The sequence below is a fragment of the Vulpes lagopus genome, chromosome 6 (genome assembly GCF_018345385.1).
Source record: "Vulpes lagopus strain Blue_001 chromosome 6, ASM1834538v1, whole genome shotgun sequence".
Classification (NCBI taxonomy): domain Eukaryota; kingdom Metazoa; phylum Chordata; class Mammalia; order Carnivora; family Canidae; genus Vulpes; species Vulpes lagopus.
In genome coordinates, this window is record NC_054829.1 from 130823382 (window position 1) to 130845262 (window position 21881).

Below are 21881 nucleotides of genomic sequence, written 5' to 3' on the forward strand. Positions count from 1 at the left end.
AATATTCCTCAGCCGTTAGAAACGACAAATACCCACCATTTGCTTCAACGTGGATGGACCTGGAGGGTATGATGCTGAGTGAAGTAAGTCAATCGGAGAAGGACAAACAGTGTATGTTCTCATTCATTTGGGGGATATAAAAAATAGTGAAAGGGAATAAAGGGGAAAGGAGAGAAAATGAGTGGGAAATATCAGGAAGGGAGACAGAACATGAAAGACTCCTAACTCTGGGAAACGAACTAGGGGTGGTGGAAGGGGAGGTGGGCGGGGGATGGGGGTGACTGGGTGGCGGGCACTGAGGGGGCACTTGACGGGATGAGCACTGGGTGTTATTCTGTATGTTGGCAAATTGAACACCAACAGAAAATAAATGTATTATTAAAAAAAAAGAAACTTTGGCCTTCAAGTATAGATAAGAAACCAAAGGACTCTGCAATTTAATATTTATTCTGAGATTAGTATATTATTTGCTTGTTTTATCCCAACTCATAAATTTAACTTATTTTCTTACATTATTTATATAGCTTAGCCCTATAATCAATCTACAACAATGTCCCTCTAAGCTTCCTTATCATCTCTGATTATGGCTGAGTAGAAACCTATAGACCATATAAATTATCAGATTAGATAAATTTTTTGGTTTTGTCTTTTTGGCCAAATTTATAATCCAGTAATGTAAATTAACATATGCTAGCATGGGAACCAAAACAAATTAGCTTTATTCTATCTTAAGTGAATCATATCAAGGATATTAAAGGCATTAGACAATAGAATTTTTTTAGTTGTCTGGATTTTATGCTGCCCCAAATCATCATTCCTCTGTCATTCCTCTGGAATGAAGTAAAAGGTGAAGGTTTTTTTTCTTACATGCTTAATGCAAATCGTTCTATCACCCCACCAACACAAACTAGAATATAAGCTCCATTAGAGCTGAGCCATAGCTATTTTAATCACCATTGTATACACACCTCTCAGAACAGTGTCTGGCACATAATAGACAACAATTTTAACTCCTGACTCAAGTTTTCTTGTTCTTGGCTTCCTTCCTCTATTTTACTATCACTAATATATATCCCTGTGTGTCCTTCGTTAAGGCTCTTTAAATCATTTGGGGTGGGGGGCAGCCCTGGTGGCTCAGCGGTTTGGGGCCGCCTTCGGCCCAGGGCATGATCCTGGAGACCCAGGATCGAATCCCACATCGGGCTCAGTGCATGGGGCCTGCTTCTCCCTCTGCCTGTTTCTCTGCCTCGCTCTCTCTCTCTCTCTGTGTGTGTCTCTTATGAATAAATAAAATATTTTAAAAAATAAAAAAATAAATCATTTGGGGGGAAAAGGAAGCACCTTTTAACAACTATATATACAATACTGAATATAGTCAGATTAAATGTTAGTGAATAAAAACAGCAAAGAAATATATTCAGATACACACTGCAAACCAATATTAACACAGAATTAGAGTAATTTAAAAGTACCCTCCAAATTATGATATTATACCTGAGTTGGTTTGATATAGCTAGCTTACCTGAAATTTTCAATATATTTCTAATACCAAAAATGTATATTTTAAATATTATAGAAAAGCAGTTTGAGAGGGAGAGAGAGAGAGAGAAGGCACAAAAGGGGGGCAGGCACAGAGGAAAGGGAGAAGCAGACTCCCCACTGAACAGGGAACCCAACACAGAACTTAATCCCAGGACCCTAGGATCATGACCTGAGCCAAAGGCAGCCATTTAACCAAGGGAGCCACCCAGGCACCTCTAGAAAAGTACATATTAAATATTAAAAATATACATGACATTATAAAGGGAAATACTGGAGGTTACTATTCACTTCACAAAAACCATAGTTTACTGTCGTTTAACAAACAATAGTAATATTTTGAAAAAGTAGTTTATCTTCACAAATTTTATTCACATAAAGCTTTAGAGGACTATATTCCACTTTGTCTAATCTGAAGTGACTTGAAGTCATATTTATTTTATGTTAATATTAGTCAAACAAAAATAACTGTGAGTGGGGCGCCTGGGTGGCTCACTTGGTTGAGTGTTTGCCTTCAGCTCAGATCATAATCTCGGGATCCTGGGATGGATCCTGAATGGAGCCCCCCATTCAGCTCCCTGCTCAGCAGGGAGTCCAGTTGTCCCTCTGGCTCCCACCCCTGTCCACCAGGCTCCTTCATTCTCTGTCTCAAATAAAAGCTAAAATCTTGGCGGGCGGGGGGGGGGGGGGGGGGGGGACGGGGGAGGGGGAGGGGCCAAAGAAAAAAAAAAGAAAAAAAAAACTAAAATCTTTAAAAATATTAAAAAAAAAAAAAACCGGGGGATCCCTGGGTGGCGCAGTGGTTTGGCGCCTGCCTTTGGCCCAGGGCGCGATCCTGGAGACCCGGGATCGAATCCCACGTCGGGCTCCCGGTGCATGGAGCCTGCTTCTCCCTCTGCCTGTGTCTCTGCCTCTCTCTCTCTGTATGACTATCATAGATAAATAAAAATTAAAAAAAAAAAAAAAAAAAAACCTGTGACTGTTTTTGCTAGTGAAATAGAAAGGAAAAATAGTTCTATTTAGAAAGTCACCATACAACTAACTACATCATGTTATCTGTAAATTTTAGCTCATAATTATGAATAGTTGAGAGTATAATTTTATAATATTAACATAAATTGGTTAAAATTGTTATCAGGGCAGCCCCAGTAGCTCAGCAGTTCAGTGCCTGCCTTTGGCCTGGGGCGTGATCCTGGAGTCCTGGGATTGAGTCCCACGTTGGGCTCCCTGCATGGGGCCTGCTTCTCCCTCTGCCTGTGTCTCTGCCTCTCTCTGTGTCTATGAATAAATAAATAAAATCTTTAAAATAAATAAATAAATAAAATAAAATTGTTATAAGAATCTCTGTCATTGTTATAACTGTATAACAAATTTAAAGTTTTGTAGATATTGACATTTTATTTCATTTTTAGGTAGCTAATTTTCAAATTAGAAACATTAGGAAAAGTGATTTTCCCTATTGCTCTTTATAAAGCTAAAATCGTTTAGAGAAAAATCTGACATACATTTATTCATACTCAAAAATCATTACAGAATAAAATTACAAACTGAGTTAACTCTTTAGTCAAGAATGAAGGTCACTAAAAAATAAAATAAAAATTAAAAATAAATAAATAAATAAATAAATAAATAAATAAATAAAAAGAATGAAGGTCACTATAATATTTTTCCAGTGGGTTCCCACCACATTTAGAAAAAAAAAATCTGAAGTCTTAAACATGGTCTATATAAAGAGCATCTCAGGTTAGCCCACCCCACTTCTCTGACCTCAGCTCCTTCACTGGCTTCCTGAGCTGCAACTACGGTGGCCCTATTCTGCAACAAAATAAGCTTATTCTGGACCTCCCATTCCCTAGGCTACAGGCTCTACAGGTCATCCACAGACTGAATCCTCCTCACCCACTACACAAATATCACCTCAAGAACCATCCCTTTAAAGGACAAACATTATATGTTCTCATTCATTTGGGGAATATAAATAATAGTGAAAGGGAGTAAAGGGAAGGGAGAAGAAATGGGTAGGAAATATCAGAAAGGGAGACAGAACATAAAGACTCCTAACTCTGGGAAACAAACTAGGGGTGGTGGAAGGGGAGGAGGGCGGGGGGTGGGGGTGACTGGGTGGCGGGCACTGAGGGGGGCACTTGACTGGATGAGCACTGGGTGTTATTCTGTATGTTGGCAAATTGAACACCAATAAAAAATAAATTTATTATTAAGAAAAAAAATAAAAAATAAATAAAGAGCCATTTCTATCACGGCTCCCCAGTTCCAATCATCCATTGCCATGTAGCTCCCTCATCAGTCTCTACCTGATATCACAATAACCTATTTTATTTCATTATATTTATCACTAAAATTATCTTACTCATTTATGTTTAATGTTTGTCTTCTCTACCAGAATGTAAGTTCCATAAGAGCAAGTACTGCATTTATCTTGTTTACTACAATCTCTCAAGAACCTAAAATGAATTAATGCTCTACTATTAAATGTAAAGGCTAATATGAAGATTTCTGGGGTTTCTTAAAAGATTTTTATTTATTTATTCATGAGAGACACACAGAGAGGCAGAAACACAGACAGAGGGAGAAGCAGGCTCCATACAGGGAGCCCGACATGGGACTTGATTGCCCGGATTTGGGACCATGCCCTGAGCCAAAGGCAGATGCTCAACCGCTGAGCCACCTGGGCTGCCCTCAAGTTTCTTCTATCTTTATCACTATTTTACACCTCCTTTTGAGATCTTTGTTCATGTTAGTATGTAACCATGGTTTGTTAGCATCCAAGTTGCTTAACTCCGGCAAGAGACAAACCATCCTTGATGGAACCATCTTTAGTGGCAAAATGATCAGAAGTCAGGCAGATTTTGATACTTTTTGGCAAAATTAATATCAGGTTTTTATATCAAAACTAAGTGAGTCCCTAATATGAAGATTTCGATATTTTATAACCATTCTCACACATATTGCTCTCTTAGGCATCTTCCGTTTTTTTCTATGCATTAACACTTACAGTAAGAGAACTGGTTAACTAAAAAAATATGTACAGCAAGAAGATGGTATACTGTATAAGCAGCTCAGAAACTGACTCCAAGTTTCAGAATTAATGGTATATCTTTCAAGTTATACACTGATCCTACATATCAGTAAACATTAGAAATTATAAGTAAATTGTTAATTATGTCTAAATAAAAACTATCAGATAAAATTTAGCATTTATGAGTAATATACACTCCTGTCTATCATAAGATAGATAAAAATTATTGAACATAATTAAGAAATAAAACAAGCAACATTTTAGAATTTAACATAGTTTAGATATCATCTTCTACCTAAAATGTAATTTTATCTGCAATTAAAGAGATCATGTTTAAAGAATTAAAGGAAAGCATGACAACTATAACTCAAAAAAATGGGCAATCTTAACAAAGATACATTACTACTACATTAAAAATATAGGAAAAAATGGAAATTCTGGAGGTGAAAATACAATTCAAGAGTTAAAAAGTAAAAAAAAAAAAAAAAAAAAAGAGTTAAAAAGTAATCAACCAAAATTTAAGATTCTCTAGCAGAGTTCAATAGCTGATTTGAGATGACACAAGAGTCAGTGAACTTGGAGATCCACCAACAGAAATTATCAATTCTGGAGAAGAGAAAAAAAGAATTTTAAAAAATGAACACAGCCTCAGAGACTTATGGGATACCATCAAACAACCAAAGTACATTTACTGAAAGTTTCAAAAGGAACAAAGAGGGAGAAAAGGACAGAAAAAATATTTGAAGATTATGGTTAGAACTTGCCAAACTGTTGAAATCTAGATTCAAGTTTAATGAATCCAAAGTAGGATAAACACAAAGAGATCAACACCTAGACATATCATTATTGAAAGCCAAAGGCAAGAAAATCTTGAAAGCACAGAGAAAAACAACTGATCAGAAACAATGGAGGTCAGAAAGCAGGAAACAACACAGTCAAGGTGCTGAAAGAAAAAAAATCTGTAACAAAGAACTCTATATCCAGCAAAACTATTCTTCAAAAATAAAAGCAAAATAAAAGCAATCCCAAAAAACAAAGATTGAAGTAGTTCATTGATAACAGACCTGCCACACGAGAAATCTTACAGGAAGTCCATTAGACTGAAAGAAAATAACCAGTCCAAAAGTCAAATTCACAAAAAGAAATAAGGAGTGGGATGCTTGGGTGGCTCAGCAGGTTAAGCATCTGCCTTCGGCTTACATCATGATCCTGAAGTCCCTCGATTCAGCCCTGCATCAGGCTCCCTGCTCGTGGGGAGCCTGCTCTTCCCTCTGCCCCTCATCCTACTCATGCGCCCTCTCTCAAATAAAATTTAAAAAAAAAAAAAAGAGGAGGGACATCACTACCTACACTAGTAAAATTAAAAGTACATCCAAGAACACTCTGAACTATGTGCCAAAAATATTAAATAGCTTAGAAGAAACAAACAAATCCCAAGAAACACAATTACAGAAACTACCTCAAAAATAAGCAGAAAATTTGAACAGACCTGTGACCAATAAAGAATCTGAATTAGCAGTTTAAAGTTTTTCCAAAAGAAGAAAATCCAGGCCCAGATGCTTTCAGTAGTAAATTCTATCAGATGTATTCCAATAGATAATAATAACAACTATTCACAAACTCTTATAGAAAATAAAAGAGGAAATACTTCTCAATTCATTCTATGAGGCTAGTATTACTATGTTACAAAATCCAAAAATATATTAAAAAAAAAAACCTACAGACCAGTATCTTTCATAAACACAGACACAAAAATGTTCAACTAAACATTGGCAAAGGAAAGCCAGCAACTATAGTAAGAATTATATGCCATGACAAAGTGAGATTTATCCTAGGACTAAGGCTAAATTTAATATCTGAGAATCAATTAATATAACGTACAATATTAATGGAATAAAGGACAGGAACCACATGATCATTTAAGATACTGAGGTGACCAACCATACTGGTTTGTTCAGGGCAGAAGAGTTTCCCAAAATGCAGGAATTTCAGTGCTAAAACCACAACAGTCTTGGGCAAACTGTGACAGTTGGTCAAGCTAACAGATGCAGAAAAAGCATTTGACAAAACCTAATACTCATTCATGATAAAAACTCAGGAACAAACTAGAACTTAAAAGGAATCCTCGGGATCCCTGGGTGGCGCAGTGGTTTGGCGCCTGCCTTTGGCCCAGGGCGCGATCCTGGAGACCCGGGATCGAATCCCACGTCGGGCTCCCGGTGCATGGAGCCTGCTTCTCCCTCCGCCTGTGTCTCTGCCTCTCTCTCTCTCTCTCTCTGTGACTATCATAAATAAATAAAAAAAAATTTAAAAAAAAATTTAATAAAAGGAATCCTCTACCAAATATAGAGATGTTCTATACAACACCTGTGCCTATAATAAATAATATTGCATTAAATACTTAAAAAGTTCAGGAAGTAGATTTTGTGTTGTGTTCTTACCACAATAAAATTTAAAAAATTAAGTATAAGATTTATACACTGAAATTACAAAACATCACTGAGAAAATTAAAGGTCAATAAATCAAGAGAAATTTTCATGTTCCTGTATCAGAAAAGTAAATATTCCAAGATTTATAATTCTCCCCAAACTGACTTACAGATTCAATGCTTACCCATAAAAACCCCAAGACTGTTTTGCAGACATTAATAAGCTAATCCTAAAATTCTTACATTGGGCCCAGAAGAGCTATAACTTTTAAAAACAAAAACAAAACCAGAGGCTTACACTACCTGGTTTTATAAGTTACCACTGGGCAAAATAACAAAGACGGAGTTAGTCTCAGCTAGCGTAAAGATAGATATATAGATAATACAACTGAGTCCAGAAATAAATATTTATGTTTATAATCAATGGAGAAATGGTATCTTTTCAACAAATTGTTCTAACACGATCCATATTGCAAAAGATGAATTTAGACCCTTACTTCACACCATACATAAAAATTAACTCAAAAAACCAAAACAAAAAAACAACAAAAATTAACTCAAAATAGATCCTAAATCTAAGAGCAAAAACATCTAGAAGAAAACAAAGGAGAAAATCTTCGAGACCCTGGATTATGCAGAGAGTTCTTACAACAAAAGCATGATCTATGAAAGAAAAAGCTGGGAAATTAAACTCCATAAATATTAAAATTTGCGGGGGGGTGCACCTGGCTGGCTCAGTGGAGCATATGACTCCTGGGGTTATGATTTCGAGCCCCACATTGAGCCTAGAGCATACTTTAAAAAATAAAAACTCTAAAAATACATGTATTTTAAAACTTTTTGCATCTCAAAGGGCTCCAATAAAAAAATGTCAAGACAAGCCACAGACTAGGAGAAAATATTTGCAAATCACGTATCTAATAACGGGCTTACGTCCAGAACACATAAGGAACTTTTACAACTCAGGAGGCCTGGGTGGCTCAGTCGGTTAGGCATCTGACTCTTGATTTCAGCTCAGGGCATGATCTCAGGGTTGTGAGACTGAGCCCCAGGTCAGGCTTCCCACTCATCGGGGAATCTGCTTGATTCTCTCTCTCTCTCCCTCTTCCTCTGCCCCTCCCTCTTCTCTCTCTCAGGTAAATAATTTTTTTAAAAGAAGAACTTTTAGAACTCAATAATAAAACAAAAATGGGCAAAGATTTGGATGGCTACTTCAACAAAAAGGATCTATTAATGGCTAATAATTATATGAAAAAATAGCCAATGCCGGGCAGCCTGGGTGGCTCAGCGGTTTAGCGCCGCCTTCAGGCCAGAGCCTGATCCTGGAGACCCGGGATCGAGTCCCACATCCGGCTCCCTGCATGGAGCCTGCTTCTCCCTCTGCCTGTGTCTCTACCTCTCTCTCTCTCTGTCTCTCTCATGAATGAATAAATAAAATCTTAAAAAAAAAAAAAAAAAAAGAAAGTCTAGGGGCACCTGTCTGGCTCAATCTGTGGAGTACTTGGCTCTTGATCTTGGGGTCATAAGTTCAGGTCCTACACTGGGCAGAGAGATTACTTCCAAAATAAATAAATAAAAACTTAAAAATAAAACAATAAAGTGGTCCAGTTTCATTATTTTGCAATGTAACTGTCCAGTTTTCCCAGCACCATTTATTGAAGAGACGTTTCTTCCGTTGTAACTTCCTGCCTCCTCTGTCAAACATTATTTGACCTTATAAGAATGGGTTTATTTCCTCGGCTGTATCCTGTGCTATTGATTTATGTCTGTTTTGGGGGAGGTACCATACTGCTTTAACTATATAGCTTTGTAGTATAGTTTGAAATCAGGGAGATTAGTATCTTCAGCTTCATTCTTCCTTCTCAAGATTGCTTTGGCTATACGGTCTTTTGTATACAAATAAACTTCTATACAAATTTTAGGATTATTTTTCCTACTTCTGTGAAAAATGCGATTGAAATTTTGATAGAGGTTGCAATGAATTTGTAGATTGCTTCAGATAGTACGGATATTTTAACAATATTAATTTCTCTAATCCATGAGTATGGTTTATCTTTCCATTTATTTGTATCATCTTTCAACTTCTTTCATCAATGTTTTATAGTTTTCAGAGTAAGGTCTATTAACTCCTTGGTTAAATTTACTCCTCAGTATTTTATGCAATTGTGAATGGGATTGTTTTCTGAATCTCTCTGATAGTTCAGATTTGGGTACAGAAATGCCATAGACTTATGCACATTAACTTTCTATGCTAGGTACATACCCAAGAGAAATGAAAACATAACCACAAAAAAGTGTACAAAAATGTTTAAAGCAGCATTGTTCATAATAACAAGAAAGTGAAAACTCAAACGTCCACTGTCTAATAAGTAACGTAGTATATCCATACAATAGAATATTAGTCAGCTATAAAAAGAAACAATGACATATGCTACAACATGGGCTTTTAAAACAGTATGCTAAAACAAACTAGTCATGAAAAATTACATATTATATGATTCTTTTATTTTTTGAGTGTGTGTGTGCTGTAAGCAAGGGCGGGGCGGCCAAGCAGGGGAGAGAATCTTAAGAAGGCTCCACCCCCAACTCCATCTTCCCACCCTAAGATCAGGACCTGAGCCAAAATCATGAGTCGGAGCTCAACCCACTGAGCCACCCAGGGCTCCTGATTCTACTTATAAAAAAAATGTCCACAATAGGCAAATCTATAGAGACAGATCAGTGGTTGCCTAGAGCTAGGGATTTTAGGGGAAAAAGAAGAGTAACCATTAATGGGTATAGGATTCCTTTTTGGGATGATGAAAATGTCTTAAAATCGATTATGGTGATAGTGCAAGAACTCTGTGAATACAGTGAAAAACCGCTTAATTTTACACGTTAAATTTAAACTGGTGAATTGAATGGTACATGAATTATATCTCAATAAAACTGCTACCAAGACAAACAAACAAACAAACAAAAAACCCCACCTTGGTGTATGACCTGTGAGTAGGTCAAGCCATCAACACTGGTTAGGCCTACCACATCCAAAGTTAACATCCTAATATCTAGGACAGAAAAATCTCGAAGTTATAAATACCTTCCAATCACACTCTGGTAATCTTGTAAATTAGTGTGTCCGTATACATACGTATATATCTACACGTACATATGTGTGTGTATATGTGTATATATATCTGAAATGGGAAGCAATGATTAATCAATGTGACTAGTTCAGTCACTAACCTTTAAACATAGGTTGACAGTAAATATTCAAACTTCATACGCCCGAGGTATTTCAGTTTTCCACTTAATGTGCGCACTAGGAGAGAGCTCGGGGACATTCGAAAGAGCAGACTGCACGAGCCCTGTCGCACGACCTACAGACTTTAATCGTCCCTAAATTCCTTCCGTGGAGTCTGGTGATTCCCAGGCTTGCATAAAGTCGTTTCTCCCTCTTAAAGAGAGGAAGAAACTCTGAAACGCGAGGGCCCCATCCTACCTTGGCACAGCGGCCGTCCCTCCTCCCTCCGCCGTCCTGGCCCTGCTCTGGGTCGCGGCCCGAGGGAAAGTGCGCATTTCCCTGTCTACGGTGACTCACAGGTAAAAAGGAAAGCAAATCTGATTACCGAACCCGGGTTCCTGTTGTATCATCTCCGGATTAAAATGTAGACCACGCAGCTGAGACTAGATGGCCACGAAGGGGGGGTATTTCACAGGTCTTCTGATGAAGTGTCCCCCACCCCCACCCCCACCCCCACCCCCACCCCCGGTTAAACGAGGACTGAGCCCTAAGCCCTCGGGCTGCCCCGCGGCGAGTCCGGGTCCTGGAAGGGAGCGCGGGGGGCGGGCGCGGGAGACGCGGGGAACGGTGCAATCGGCTGCTCTCGGCCCTTGGGGGGTTTCTCCGTCCTTTACCGACATGGAGTAAAGATGTCCCAGCCGAGCGGGGCTGCGGGGGCTCAGCGGGTGGGGGGCCCGGGGGGCTCGGGGGTGCGGGGCTGCGGGGGCGCGGGGGGCGCGGGGGGCGCGGGGGGCGCGGGCGCTCGGCTCGCGAAGGCGCTGGGGAGTCGGCAGCAGCCGCCCCTGCGGAGCCCCGGGCCCCTCCCGCGCGGTCCCGGGGGGCAGCCTCGCCCGGCGGGGACCCCAGGGCGGCCGCGGGACGCGCGCCACACAGCCCGTTTTTGTTTGGTTTCCAGCCCAGCCTGCGCGCAGCGCCGAGCCTCGAGCCTCCGGCCCCCGGGGGCAGCGGGCGGGCGGGCGGCGCGGAGCCGAGAATAAAGAAGAACCGCGCACAACCTGCCACGCGAGCCGCCGGGCGGGCACGGGAGCGGCGGCCGGGGGCCCGACGGGGAAGCAGCGCGCGCCCGGGCCCCCGCCGCCCCGGGCCCGCCCGGTCCCGCCCCGGCCCCCCCGGCCCCCCCGCCCCGGACGCGCGTCCCGCGGGCCGCCCCCCGCCCCCGCCCCCGGCCCGGCCCGGCCTCCCCGCGGGGCAGCGGCTCAGCTCCGTCCCGGCCGCACGGGCGACTCGCGGACTGTAAACACGGCGGCCGGCCGCGGCCCATCCCCCGCCCCGCGCCCGAGCCCCGCCGCCCGGCCGCTGCCCCGCGGCGCCCGGCCGTTGTCACCGCCGCAGCCTCCGGGGAGCCGCCGGCAGCGCCCGGGGCGGGGACCCGGACGGCGAGGCCCCGGCGGCCCGCGCTCTTACCTGCTCTCCGCCGCGCCGCTCTCCGCCCGGCCCGGCCGCGACTCGCCCCGAGGGGCCCGGGGCCTCCCCGGCAGCCCGAGCCGCTCCGCCGGGAGACACCGAACAAAACAGCGGCGGCCGCCCCGCGCAGCGCCCCGCCCCGCCCGCGCCGCCCCGCGATGCCCAACCGCCGAGGCGACGGCGGCGACACAGAGCCCGGCGCGGGGAGCAGGGGGGGCCGCCCCGCCCCCACCCCCCGCCTCGGCTCCTCCCCCTCGGCCTCCCGCCGCCGCCACCAGGACACTCGCGTCCGCCTCCCCCGCCCGCCCCGCGCGCCCCTCCCCGCCCCGCCCCGCCCCGCCCCGCCCCTCCCCGCGCGGCGCGGGGGGGACCCGCCCGTCGCCGCCGCGCCTGTCACCGGGGCCGGCGGTTCGTGCCCCGCGGGGCCCCGCGCCCCCGCCCGCCCCGGCCCCCAACTTCTCCCGAGCCCGCTCGCCCCGGTCCCGGCGGGCCACCTGTCCCGTCCCCGCTCGGGGTCCCGCAGCCGCCGCTGCCACCCCAGCCTCCGCGGGGTCCCGCCGTGCGCCGGGCGGGGGGAGCGCGTGCACCTGCAGCGCCCGCTCCCCGCCCCCGCCCCCGCTCCCCGCCGCCCGGGCCGCACGGCACAGCCCCCCGCGCCCCGCTGTCACTCCGGCCCCTCCCGGGCTCAGCTCCGCGCTCGGCCACTGCGGCCGGTACCGGGGGCCGGGGTCGGGAAAACTCCCCGCGCAGGTCCCCCCCGCCCCGGCTCCACTCCTCGGCCGCCGCCAGGGACCGGCGGGGGCGGGGGCGCGGGCGGGGGCGCGGGCGCGGGCGGACCGAGCGCGCCGCGGCCCCGCCCCCTCCGGGCCCCGCCCCCTCCAGGCCCCGCCCCGCCCGTGACGCTCCGGCCGCCCCGCCCCCCCGCCTCGCGCCCTCGGCGCCGCCCGCTCCTCCTCCGCCGCCGCCGCCGCGCTCGCCCGCGACCCCGCCCCGTTCCCAGAAATGACCCCGCCCAACGGCCCGGCGGCGCGGCGGTTGGTGCCCGCGGGAGCGGCGGGCCCCGCACCGAGCCTTTGTGGCGCCCCGCTCGGCCCGCGGCGGGAAGGCGGCGGGAAGGCGGCGGGGGCGTCCCGGGCGGGGGAGCCCGGCAGCGAGACCCGGCGGCAGCCGCACGCCCCGGACCCCCTTGGGCACCGAGGGGCCCCGGTGCGCGGACGCCGGCGGCGAGGAGCTCCCGCGCGCCGGTGCGGACGGACGGACGGACGGACGCGAAGTTGCGCCTCGGCCGGTTCCCGCGCCGCCACGCCCGGCCGCCGCCCGCTCCCTGCCGCCGCTCCCGGAACAAAGCGACGGGCGCCCCGGGGCGCGGACCCACCGGCCGCGTGCGCTCCCGCCTCCTGCACCCGCCCGCGCCCTCCCGGCCCGCGCCCCGCCCTGCCCCGCCCCCCCCCGCCCGGGCTCCCCGCGGCTCCTCGACCAGCCGCGAGGCCGGAGAAGCCCCTGAAGGCAGGGGGGGCCCGAATGCCCCCGGGGGCCCGTGGGGGTGCCGGTGGGATTCCTCTTTCCCCGCCTGGAAGAGCCACTCTGGAGACTCCTCAAGAGAGTTGTTTTTTGGGTTTCCTTAAGACCATTTATTTATTCATGAGAGACTGAGAGGCCGAGGCGCAGGCGGAGGCAGCAGCAGGCTCCGCGCAGGGAGCCCGACGCGGGACTCGATCCGGGACCCCGGGGTCACGCCCTGGGCCGAAGGCGGCGCCCACCGCTGCGCCCCCCGGGCCTCCCCTTTCGTTTTTACTCTTAAACGTGGGGCGAGGCCGGACCGCCGCGAGGAGAGCCGCTTAACTCCGATGAAGTTTCGCGGGCCCCGGAGCTGGAAGACACGGCGAGCCCGGGCGTTGCCCTGAACGAGGAACACGAGGGACCGGCCCGCGAGCGCCGCCGCCTCCAGGCCGGGTGGTGTCCGCTCCCCGCGGGTCCGGGGGCCGCTGCGCCCTCGCGGCCCCGGGGTGACCCCGCGCATCCCCCGCGTCTCCCCTGGCGGGGCCTCCCCGTCCTGCCGCCACCTGCGAGGCGCCTGGAGAGGCCCCGGTGGCTAAGGGCGGCGCGGCGCGGCGCTTGGTCGGTCCCGCTCTTCCGCGCTGCCCCCCGGCGTGCCCCGTGCGACGCGGCTCTGCGGCTCCCAGTAGCGGCGGGAGGCGCCTGCAGCCCGCGGGTGGCCGTGCGGGGCCGGGGCCTGCGCCGCCGGGGCCGGGCGGGGGACGCCGCGGTTCCGGGCCCGCCCGGGGGGCCCCTGCGTGCTTCCGCCGCCGGCCTCGCTCCCAGCCTGCGCTCCACGGCGGAGAACCGGCCCGGTAGTCCGCCTGCGGGTACAGGGAGGAGAGCCTGCAGGCGGCCCTGCAACAGCCCCCCCGCCCCAGCTTGCAGCCAGCGACCTGCAGGGGGAACAGGAGCGGTATTGGGGGGCGGTCTGCTCCCCGGGAGCCGTGTGCGCGCTGCTGGCGGGAACCACAGGAGATGGAGCCACCTGCTCCCTTGGTCCTGGCCTTGGAGGCGCCAAACTGATGCCCGTGGCTCTTGGAAAGGCGCGTCTCGTGGAAGCCGAGTGCAGACCGGGAAGTTGGTAGCGAAGCACTGAGACCTCAGACTCCGTGGGAAGGGGTGACGCGCCCCGTGGTCCTGGCTGCGGAATACAGACGTGAGGTCTGCGGGGGTCGCTCGCCTGCTCTTGCCTCCCGCGTGCCTGGGCCGCTCCTCGGTGTGTTGAGTGGATTAAGCCCCTGACTCAGGTCATGATCTCAGGGGTCACGGGGTCCAGCACCTCCTCACGGGGCTCCCCGGCTCAGGGCAGAGTCAGCCTGTCTCTGCTCCTGCCCCTCCTCATACTCTCCCTCTCTAAGATAAATCTTTTTTTAAGTTGCTCTTCTGTTTTTAATAGCAGACTATTTATTTTGTAATCACGCAGGTGCTTCATTAATACAGTCTCACCGCCAATTTTCAAGTAATACAAAACATGTTTTAGAGAGTCGGGTCTCCTTACCTGCTTCCCTTTCCACTCCTCACCCTGCATCCATGCTGGTCTGCTCTTTCCACACCTCCACTCTTCCATAGGTAACCATGAAGGATAATTTAGCATTTCAGCTTCCTGACATTATTCTGTGCGTTTATATACATACACATGTGATTATGTAGACTAAATGAAATGGTATAATATGTGTATTAAACAGGACACTAAACAGGACACTTTTATACTCCTTTTCTCCATTTATTACCCTTTGTTTTCTTTTTACCTAACAAAGTCTTTAAAATTTCAGCCTGTCTTCAGTATAGTGGGTTAACTAAGAGAAGAGGTTTTTCCTGCTTTTATACCAGAATCTTAAATGGGGAGCCCCTGGGTGGCTCAGTCGTTAAGCGTCTGCCTTCAGCTCAGGTCATAATCCCAGGGTCCTGGGACCAAGTCCGTAGTAGTTGACCCGGGCGCCCTGCTTGGTGGGGAGCCAGCTTCTCCCTCTGCCACTCCCCCTGCTTGGCCTTGCTCTCACCCTGTCTCTTTCCCTCTCTCACTCTCTCTCTGTCTCTCTCTCAAAATCTTTTTTTTTTTTTATTTTTTCAAAATCTTTTTTTTTTTTAATGTTAAATGGGAAAAGGAGTTTTTAGAGCCATTTTAGGGATGGAAGTGATAATCAACATAAGGAACACAAAAGACTACCTTCTTCTAGTGCTAGCCAGTAAATCATTTTCCTCTCCCAAACTGGAAATTCTCTTGCTTGGGGTAATCCTTGGATACTTTGAGTTAGGGTAGATTAAATAAGACTATATTCCCTTACAACATTCCAGAGCGAGTAGTCCAAGAGAAGGGAATGATGTGCTACCTTTCCTGACTTAGCCTCAGGAATCTCACGCACACACACACACACACACGCACACACACACACACGCCAGTGAGGATTGTTGGAAGCTGGCTACCACAAGGACATTGTGCAGTAGTGAACTTTGAATTACTGACACAGTCTTTTATTTTTTTTTTTAAGATTTATTTATTTATGATAGACATAGAGAGAGAGAGAGGCAGAGACACAGGAGGAGGAAGAAGCATGCTCCATGCTGGGAGCCCGACATGGGACTCGAACCCGGGACTCCAGGATTGCGCCCTGGGCCAAAGGCAGGCGCTAAACCGCTGAGCCACCCAGGGATCCCCACTGTCACAGTCTTAAAACCTGTTGGATTCCATCATTGCAGGTGGGCAAATCCCTAGGTTTACCAACAACTGTACAACTGTGTAGACTTTATAAGAACAGCCAGAAAAATCTCTTCTTCTCCCTACAGAATAAGTAGTTCTGGGTGCTATTGTCCAGTTATATCCTGGTATTAACCTACATTATTTAGAAGCCACTATGTCCATCCCTTCCACTACCCCTTTCTGGGCTTCTGCAAAGCTGACTACTATTCCTAACTCTCCCATACTCTGGTTCTGCAAAGGAACCCAGTCTCCACTCACTTTTGTTTTAGGCATCATTTTGCCTTGTATGAATCAGAATCTCTTACACATTATGTAGTAAACAAGTTATGAGGCTTTCCTCAGAGAATGGCCAAAACCAAAATAATAGGGGGTGGGGAACCTATTATGTTTCTAGAATCCAATGAAACAATTCTTGAGGATGAAATTTGTGCCATCAAATGCAATCAGATAAAATAAGGAAGTACAAACTTTTGAGTATAGAAGAGAAGCTAAATCCTCAAGAAGTACACATGTGATTTTACCATGTAATGTTTTCTAGTAAAATAAGCCCTTAAAATCATTTCATACTTTGAGTTCATGATATATTTTTAAAGTGGTTTTTTCTTCAAGATAGTGCTTTAGTTGGAAGCATTTTATTCTATCAGCAAATTACTTTTAGCATACATTTTATTGCTCTGTTAAAATATTTGAAGGGTTAGGATAGACAATATTTTATTGTAGTTATAATTTCTAATATTTTCAATGATAAAACCAATTTTTGTAAGCAGATTTGCCTCCTTGTTTTTATTTTCTTTTTATGATTTTATTTATCCATGAGAGAGAGAGAGAGAGGCAGAGACACAGGCAGAGGGAGAAGCAGGCCCCATGCAGGGAGTCGGACACGGGACTCGGGACTAGATCCCTAGTCTCCAGGATCACACCCTGAGCTGAAGGCAGCACTAAACCACTGAGCCACCGGGGCTGCCCTCCTTGTCTTTATCATAAAAATTAAAAATCCAAATGAAATGTACATAAAAGTTATTAGTGATTTAAGATCATATTAATCTTTAGGGTTTCTGAATGAAATCGGTTTCTTAATAAAATTCAGGATAAATGCCATAGTACTTAATTAAAATACAAAGATAAATATAGTCCATGGGGAAAATTCTGAAATAAATTTCCATATTTGTGAGCTGACCAGTTTTCAAGGGCGTATAACTGTTTCTTCCATGCTACTAAGTTAAAATGAATTAATAGAAATTTTTCTTTCCATTCATTTCCTGGATCACTCTAAAGATTAGAAAGGCAAACTAATCATTCTGTTTTTTTCCACGATTTATTTGCCTTCCCCTCTGCAGTTTCTTCTTACTGGTCAACTAACCAGAGTGAGTGGCAATATTTTAGTAAGAGGAAATAATAATGACAATAATAACTAATATTGACCACAATTAGTATAGTGCTAAATACTTTGTATTCTTAATCTTATGAATTACCTACAAGTATCTCCATCTTACAGGTCACATTGAAGGGTCAAGCCACTCATTCACAGTTACACAGTTGACAATAGAGTTGGATACTGGATCCTTCAGAGCTCATGCTTTAACCACCAGTACTTCTAAAGCGCAGGCGTGTTTTAATGGTTCATGACCAAACATCAAGGACAAAAAGTATTGCCCTCTTCCTCAGCTTTGACACCAGCCTCATGTCTTACTCCCCCAGTTTTGGGGGGCTTGGATGCCACCTTGCAGCTCTACTTCACCTCAGTTTGGGTCCCTGTTCTGCCTAACGTAGAAGACGCTGCTGCAGATGACGGTTGAGTGTTTCTGGCCACCTTCCCTATCTCCCTCTCTCCAGACACTCCTTCGTCCGCGGGTTGCCAGCATATTCCCTCTACTCCAGTTCCTGTTTCATGTCCTTCCTGTCTGCTTTTTTGTGTCTGAGTAGACCTCCCACATCTGCTGATGACACTGGCTGCTATGCAAAGAAGAGAGAAATTAGGGTCAGGAGAAGGAGCCAATCAATATGGAGGATGAAGGGGTCACTATGATTAAGAAGAACCATAATTAAAATGTGAATACCAGGCAGAAAAAGAATGGGATAAATGGGAAGATGGGTTGAGAGTTTTAAAATACTGTGAATCTCGAGATGCCTGGGTGATTCAGTCAGTTAGGCCTCTGACTTTGGCTCAGGTCATAATCTCAGGGTTGTGACATCCAGCCTGGCCAGGAGCTGCATGCTCAGCAAGAATCTGCTGGAGATTCTCAACCTCTCCCTCTACCCCCACCCCCACCCCCACCCCCACTCTGGCATGCTCTCTCTCTGTCTCTCTAAAATAAATAATATAAATAAATAAATAAATAAATCCTTAAAATACTGTGAATTTATACGAGTGACTAGAAACTCCTATAATGTGAAGGAGAGAGGGAAATACTAATAGTTCTATAGTTAAAGTTAATATTCAAGAGCTCATGATAGGTATTGTAATTGATAATGTCTGTCCTTACGTGCGATCAGAGTCCTAAATACTAACAAAATACTTGTGAAATTTAGCATCATCTTACCAGTGCTGATTGAATGTATACTTTCTTTTCATCTTTTTTTTTTTTTTTAAATCGTCCTAACAACCCAATCAGGAAAGTAACCGTTGTCATTTGCAGATTATGACACCGAGGTCTTGAGAAAGACCACCAGCAAGTGAGTAGTGGAGCCAGGCAGGAAACCCAAGCAGGCTGGCTCCACGCTCCCAACATTCTGCTCAGCTTCCTCCTCCTCTGCATTGTCCTCCCCAGGGTTAAAGGCGAGACCAGGCCAGCTTCTCCCTACCCAGTGCTCTCCTTATGAATAAGCCAATACCTCTGACCTGTGATTTGAAGCAAGTGAATTCACAATTCAGCAAGTCTACAAAGCGTCTTATAATCTACTAGCAGAGAATTTTCAGAGCCCACCTACTAAGTTTGCACTTTTGGTTGGTTACCTGGGTGGAGAAAGAAAATTAGTATGTTAACAAGGATTAATTATGTTGCTACTCAGTGTGTCTGAGGAGAAAGTAGGTCCCTTTGTGATCAGTATAAGCTAGAGAAGTAAGCTTTAAAACGAAAAAGATTTTATTAATTTGAGACAGAGAGAGAACACAAGTTGGGAGGAGGGGCAGAGGGAAAGGGAGAAGCAGATTGTCCACTGAGCAGGGAGCCGGGTGCGGGGGCCCAATCCCAGGACCCCTGCTGGAAGGCAGGCACCCAACCGACTGGGCCACCCAGGCTCCCCAAGAAGTACACTTTGACAGATGGAAGAGGCAAGGTTGGCGTCTCCAACCTCCAGCTTTTAGTCTTTCAGATCTGTCAGGAATATTATATATTTACTCTAACCCAATTGTTGTGCTGTTAAGAACACTGAGGCCTGAAAATAAGTGACTTGCTTTTGTCAATGCGGGCAAGCAGAGTCGGAATTTGAATCCAGCTTTTATTTTTACAAGCTCCCTTTTTGAGGTCACTGAGGTGAAGGTTGGGGAAGAGGAAGGTCTTTGGAAATGTTGACACCCTTGAGCCTGGTGGGGAAAGTTGAGCAATAACAGCCTCCCTCTCACTGACCGGGTCGGGCAGGGCAGGAAAGGGAAGGATGGAGTAAGATGATGAGGGGCAAGAAGCCAGGGGTAGGACGACTGAGATAGGCTCGGACCTGGTGAGCCCGAGAGAGAAAGCTGGGACATTAAGGAGCCAAGGCAAATCTCAGGAAGGAGCTAAAGTTGATTAGGCAAACTGGGAACTCAAATGTAGGCAGTTATCGACGTTACAATTGTGTCTAGAGCCAGCTATACCCACATGTTCAAAATTATTTTGCTTCTCAGTTTTTCCTCAGGGTACCCAGTATATTTTTATAAGGTACTTTACACCTATTATAAGCCAATTTTGGTGGTTTTCCAACATTTGTATGATGGAAAACTTAATCCTTTTTATATTGTTCTATTGAAATTTCGGTCTTTAATTTTCTTTTTATTTTATTTTTTTTTTACCATTAACTTGCAGAGCCCTTTATTTATTTATTTTTAAGATTTTATTTATTTGAGAGAGAGATAGAGATAGCAAGAGCACGAGCAGAAATGAGAGGGAGAAGCAGGCTCCCCAGAACAGCGAGCCCCATGTGGGGCTGGATCCCAGGACCTTGGGATCATGACTTGAACCGAAGGCAGACACCCAACCGACTGAGCCACCCAGCCATGCCCCCACCCAAGAGCCCTTGAATCACTACTGTAGTACCTGTTGAATTAGGCAGGAACTGGATATACTGAACTCCCAGGTGATGGGCTGAGAAGCACAAGGGACAAATTTGTATTGAAGTAAGATACAATCCTGGTTATCAGACCAAATGAGTAGCACTGAGTCTTTTTGAGTATAAAATTTTTTAAAAGACAACAGCAGGTGCTTCTGTAAATGGTCTAGATACTTTGAAAGGAGATTAATGATTAGTTCACAGGACCATGGTGCATGTAATTGGCTTTCTGAAACCCTCTCCCCACAAAAATATATTAACTGGGATCCTGCTTTCCAGTAGCAGGTTTTTGGGGTGGAATGAATGAATGGGGCGAAGGAATGAAAAAGTAAGATAAGACAACAAGAGTCTTTTGTGTACCCCAGGTTGTTTCTAGTTGTTTCTATAATTACAGCAAAACATTTCAATGATCTAATGCAAGAGCCGGGGCGGCTCAGTCACTTGAGCATGTGACTCTTGATCTTGGGGTTGTAAGTTTGAGCCTCACACTGGGTGTAGAGATAACCTAAAAATAAAATCTGATTTAAAAAAAATAATAGGGCAGCCCCGGTGGCCCAGTGGTTTGGTGCCGCCTTCAGCCTGGGGTGTGATCCTGGAGACCCAGGATCGAGTCCCACGTCAGGCTCCCTGCATGGAGCCTGCTTCTCCCTCTGCTTGTGGCTCTGCCTCTCTCTCTCTTTCTCTGTGTCTATCATGAATAAATAAATAAAATCTTAAAATAATAATAATAATAATAACAATGCAAGAAAAAAAGAGAACACAAGTTATGGTAAATCCAGGGTCTAAGGTCATTCAGTTTGCTAGGTAAAAACATTTCACATTTGGTTACCTGGCTGGCTCAGTTGATAGGAGCATGTGATTCTTGATCTTCGGCTTATGAGTTCAAGCCCCACATTGAGTATAGAGATTACTTAAATAAATCATCTTTTTTAAAAAAAGACTTCATGTTTGGGTTTTTTTTTTTTTAATTGTTAGAACTTATAAAGTTCACATCAATCTGAAATGATTATTATGAGGGTAGGGTATGAAAAATCTTGGTGAGCTATAAAGAGAGGAAATGTTTATTTAAAAATATTCTCGGGGATCCCTGGGTAGCTCAGCGGTTTCGCACCTGCCTTTGGCCCAGGGCGCGATCCTGGAGTCCCGGGATCAAGTCCCGCGTCGGGCTCCTGGCATGGAGCCTGCTTCTCCCTCTCCTCTGCCTGTGTCTCTGCCTCTCTCTCTATCTATGTCTATCATAAATAAATAAAAATAAGTAAAAAATAAAGTAAATTAAATTAAAAAAAAATATTCTCACAGGAGACTCCTAACTCTGGGACACGAACAAGGGGTGGTGGAAAGGGAGGTGGGCAGGGGGTGGGGGCACTGAGGAGAGGCACTTGATGGGATGAGCACTGGGTATTATGCTATATGTTGGCAGATTGAACTCCAATTTAAAAATATGTAAAAAATTAAATTGAAAAATAAAAATATTCTCATGGGACACCTGGATGGCTCAGTGGTTGAGCATCTGCCTTTGGCTCAGGGCGTGATCCGGGGTCCCGGGATCAAGTCCCACATCGGGCTCCCTGCATGGAGCCTGCTTCTCCCTCTGCCTGTGTCTCTGCCTCTCTCTGTGTGTCTCTCATGAATAAGTAAATAAAGCCATTTAAAAAATAAGTAAGTAAACAATATCCTCGCAGTTGAGCTTTGAAATGTTATAAAGGA

At 46.2% G+C, this 21881-nt stretch overlaps 1 protein-coding gene across 7 annotated transcripts in view; it reads right to left on the reverse strand.

Moving 5' to 3' along the window:
- ELF2 (E74 like ETS transcription factor 2) overlaps positions 1 to 11931 on the reverse strand; it is a 95649-nt gene extending 83718 nt beyond the window's left edge. For 2 of the 7 annotated variants that reach the window (XM_041758741.1, XM_041758736.1), the window contains exon 1: positions 11693 to 11931. The gene's annotated coding sequence lies outside the window, so the exon portion shown is untranslated. Of the gene's footprint in view, positions 1 to 10230; positions 10442 to 10486; positions 10506 to 10613; positions 10741 to 11692 lie in introns of those variants that run through there. The other 5 variants (XM_041758743.1, XM_041758742.1, XM_041758739.1 and 2 more) reach the window with 4 other exon arrangements.
- Positions 11932 to 21881: the final 9950 nt, after the last annotated feature.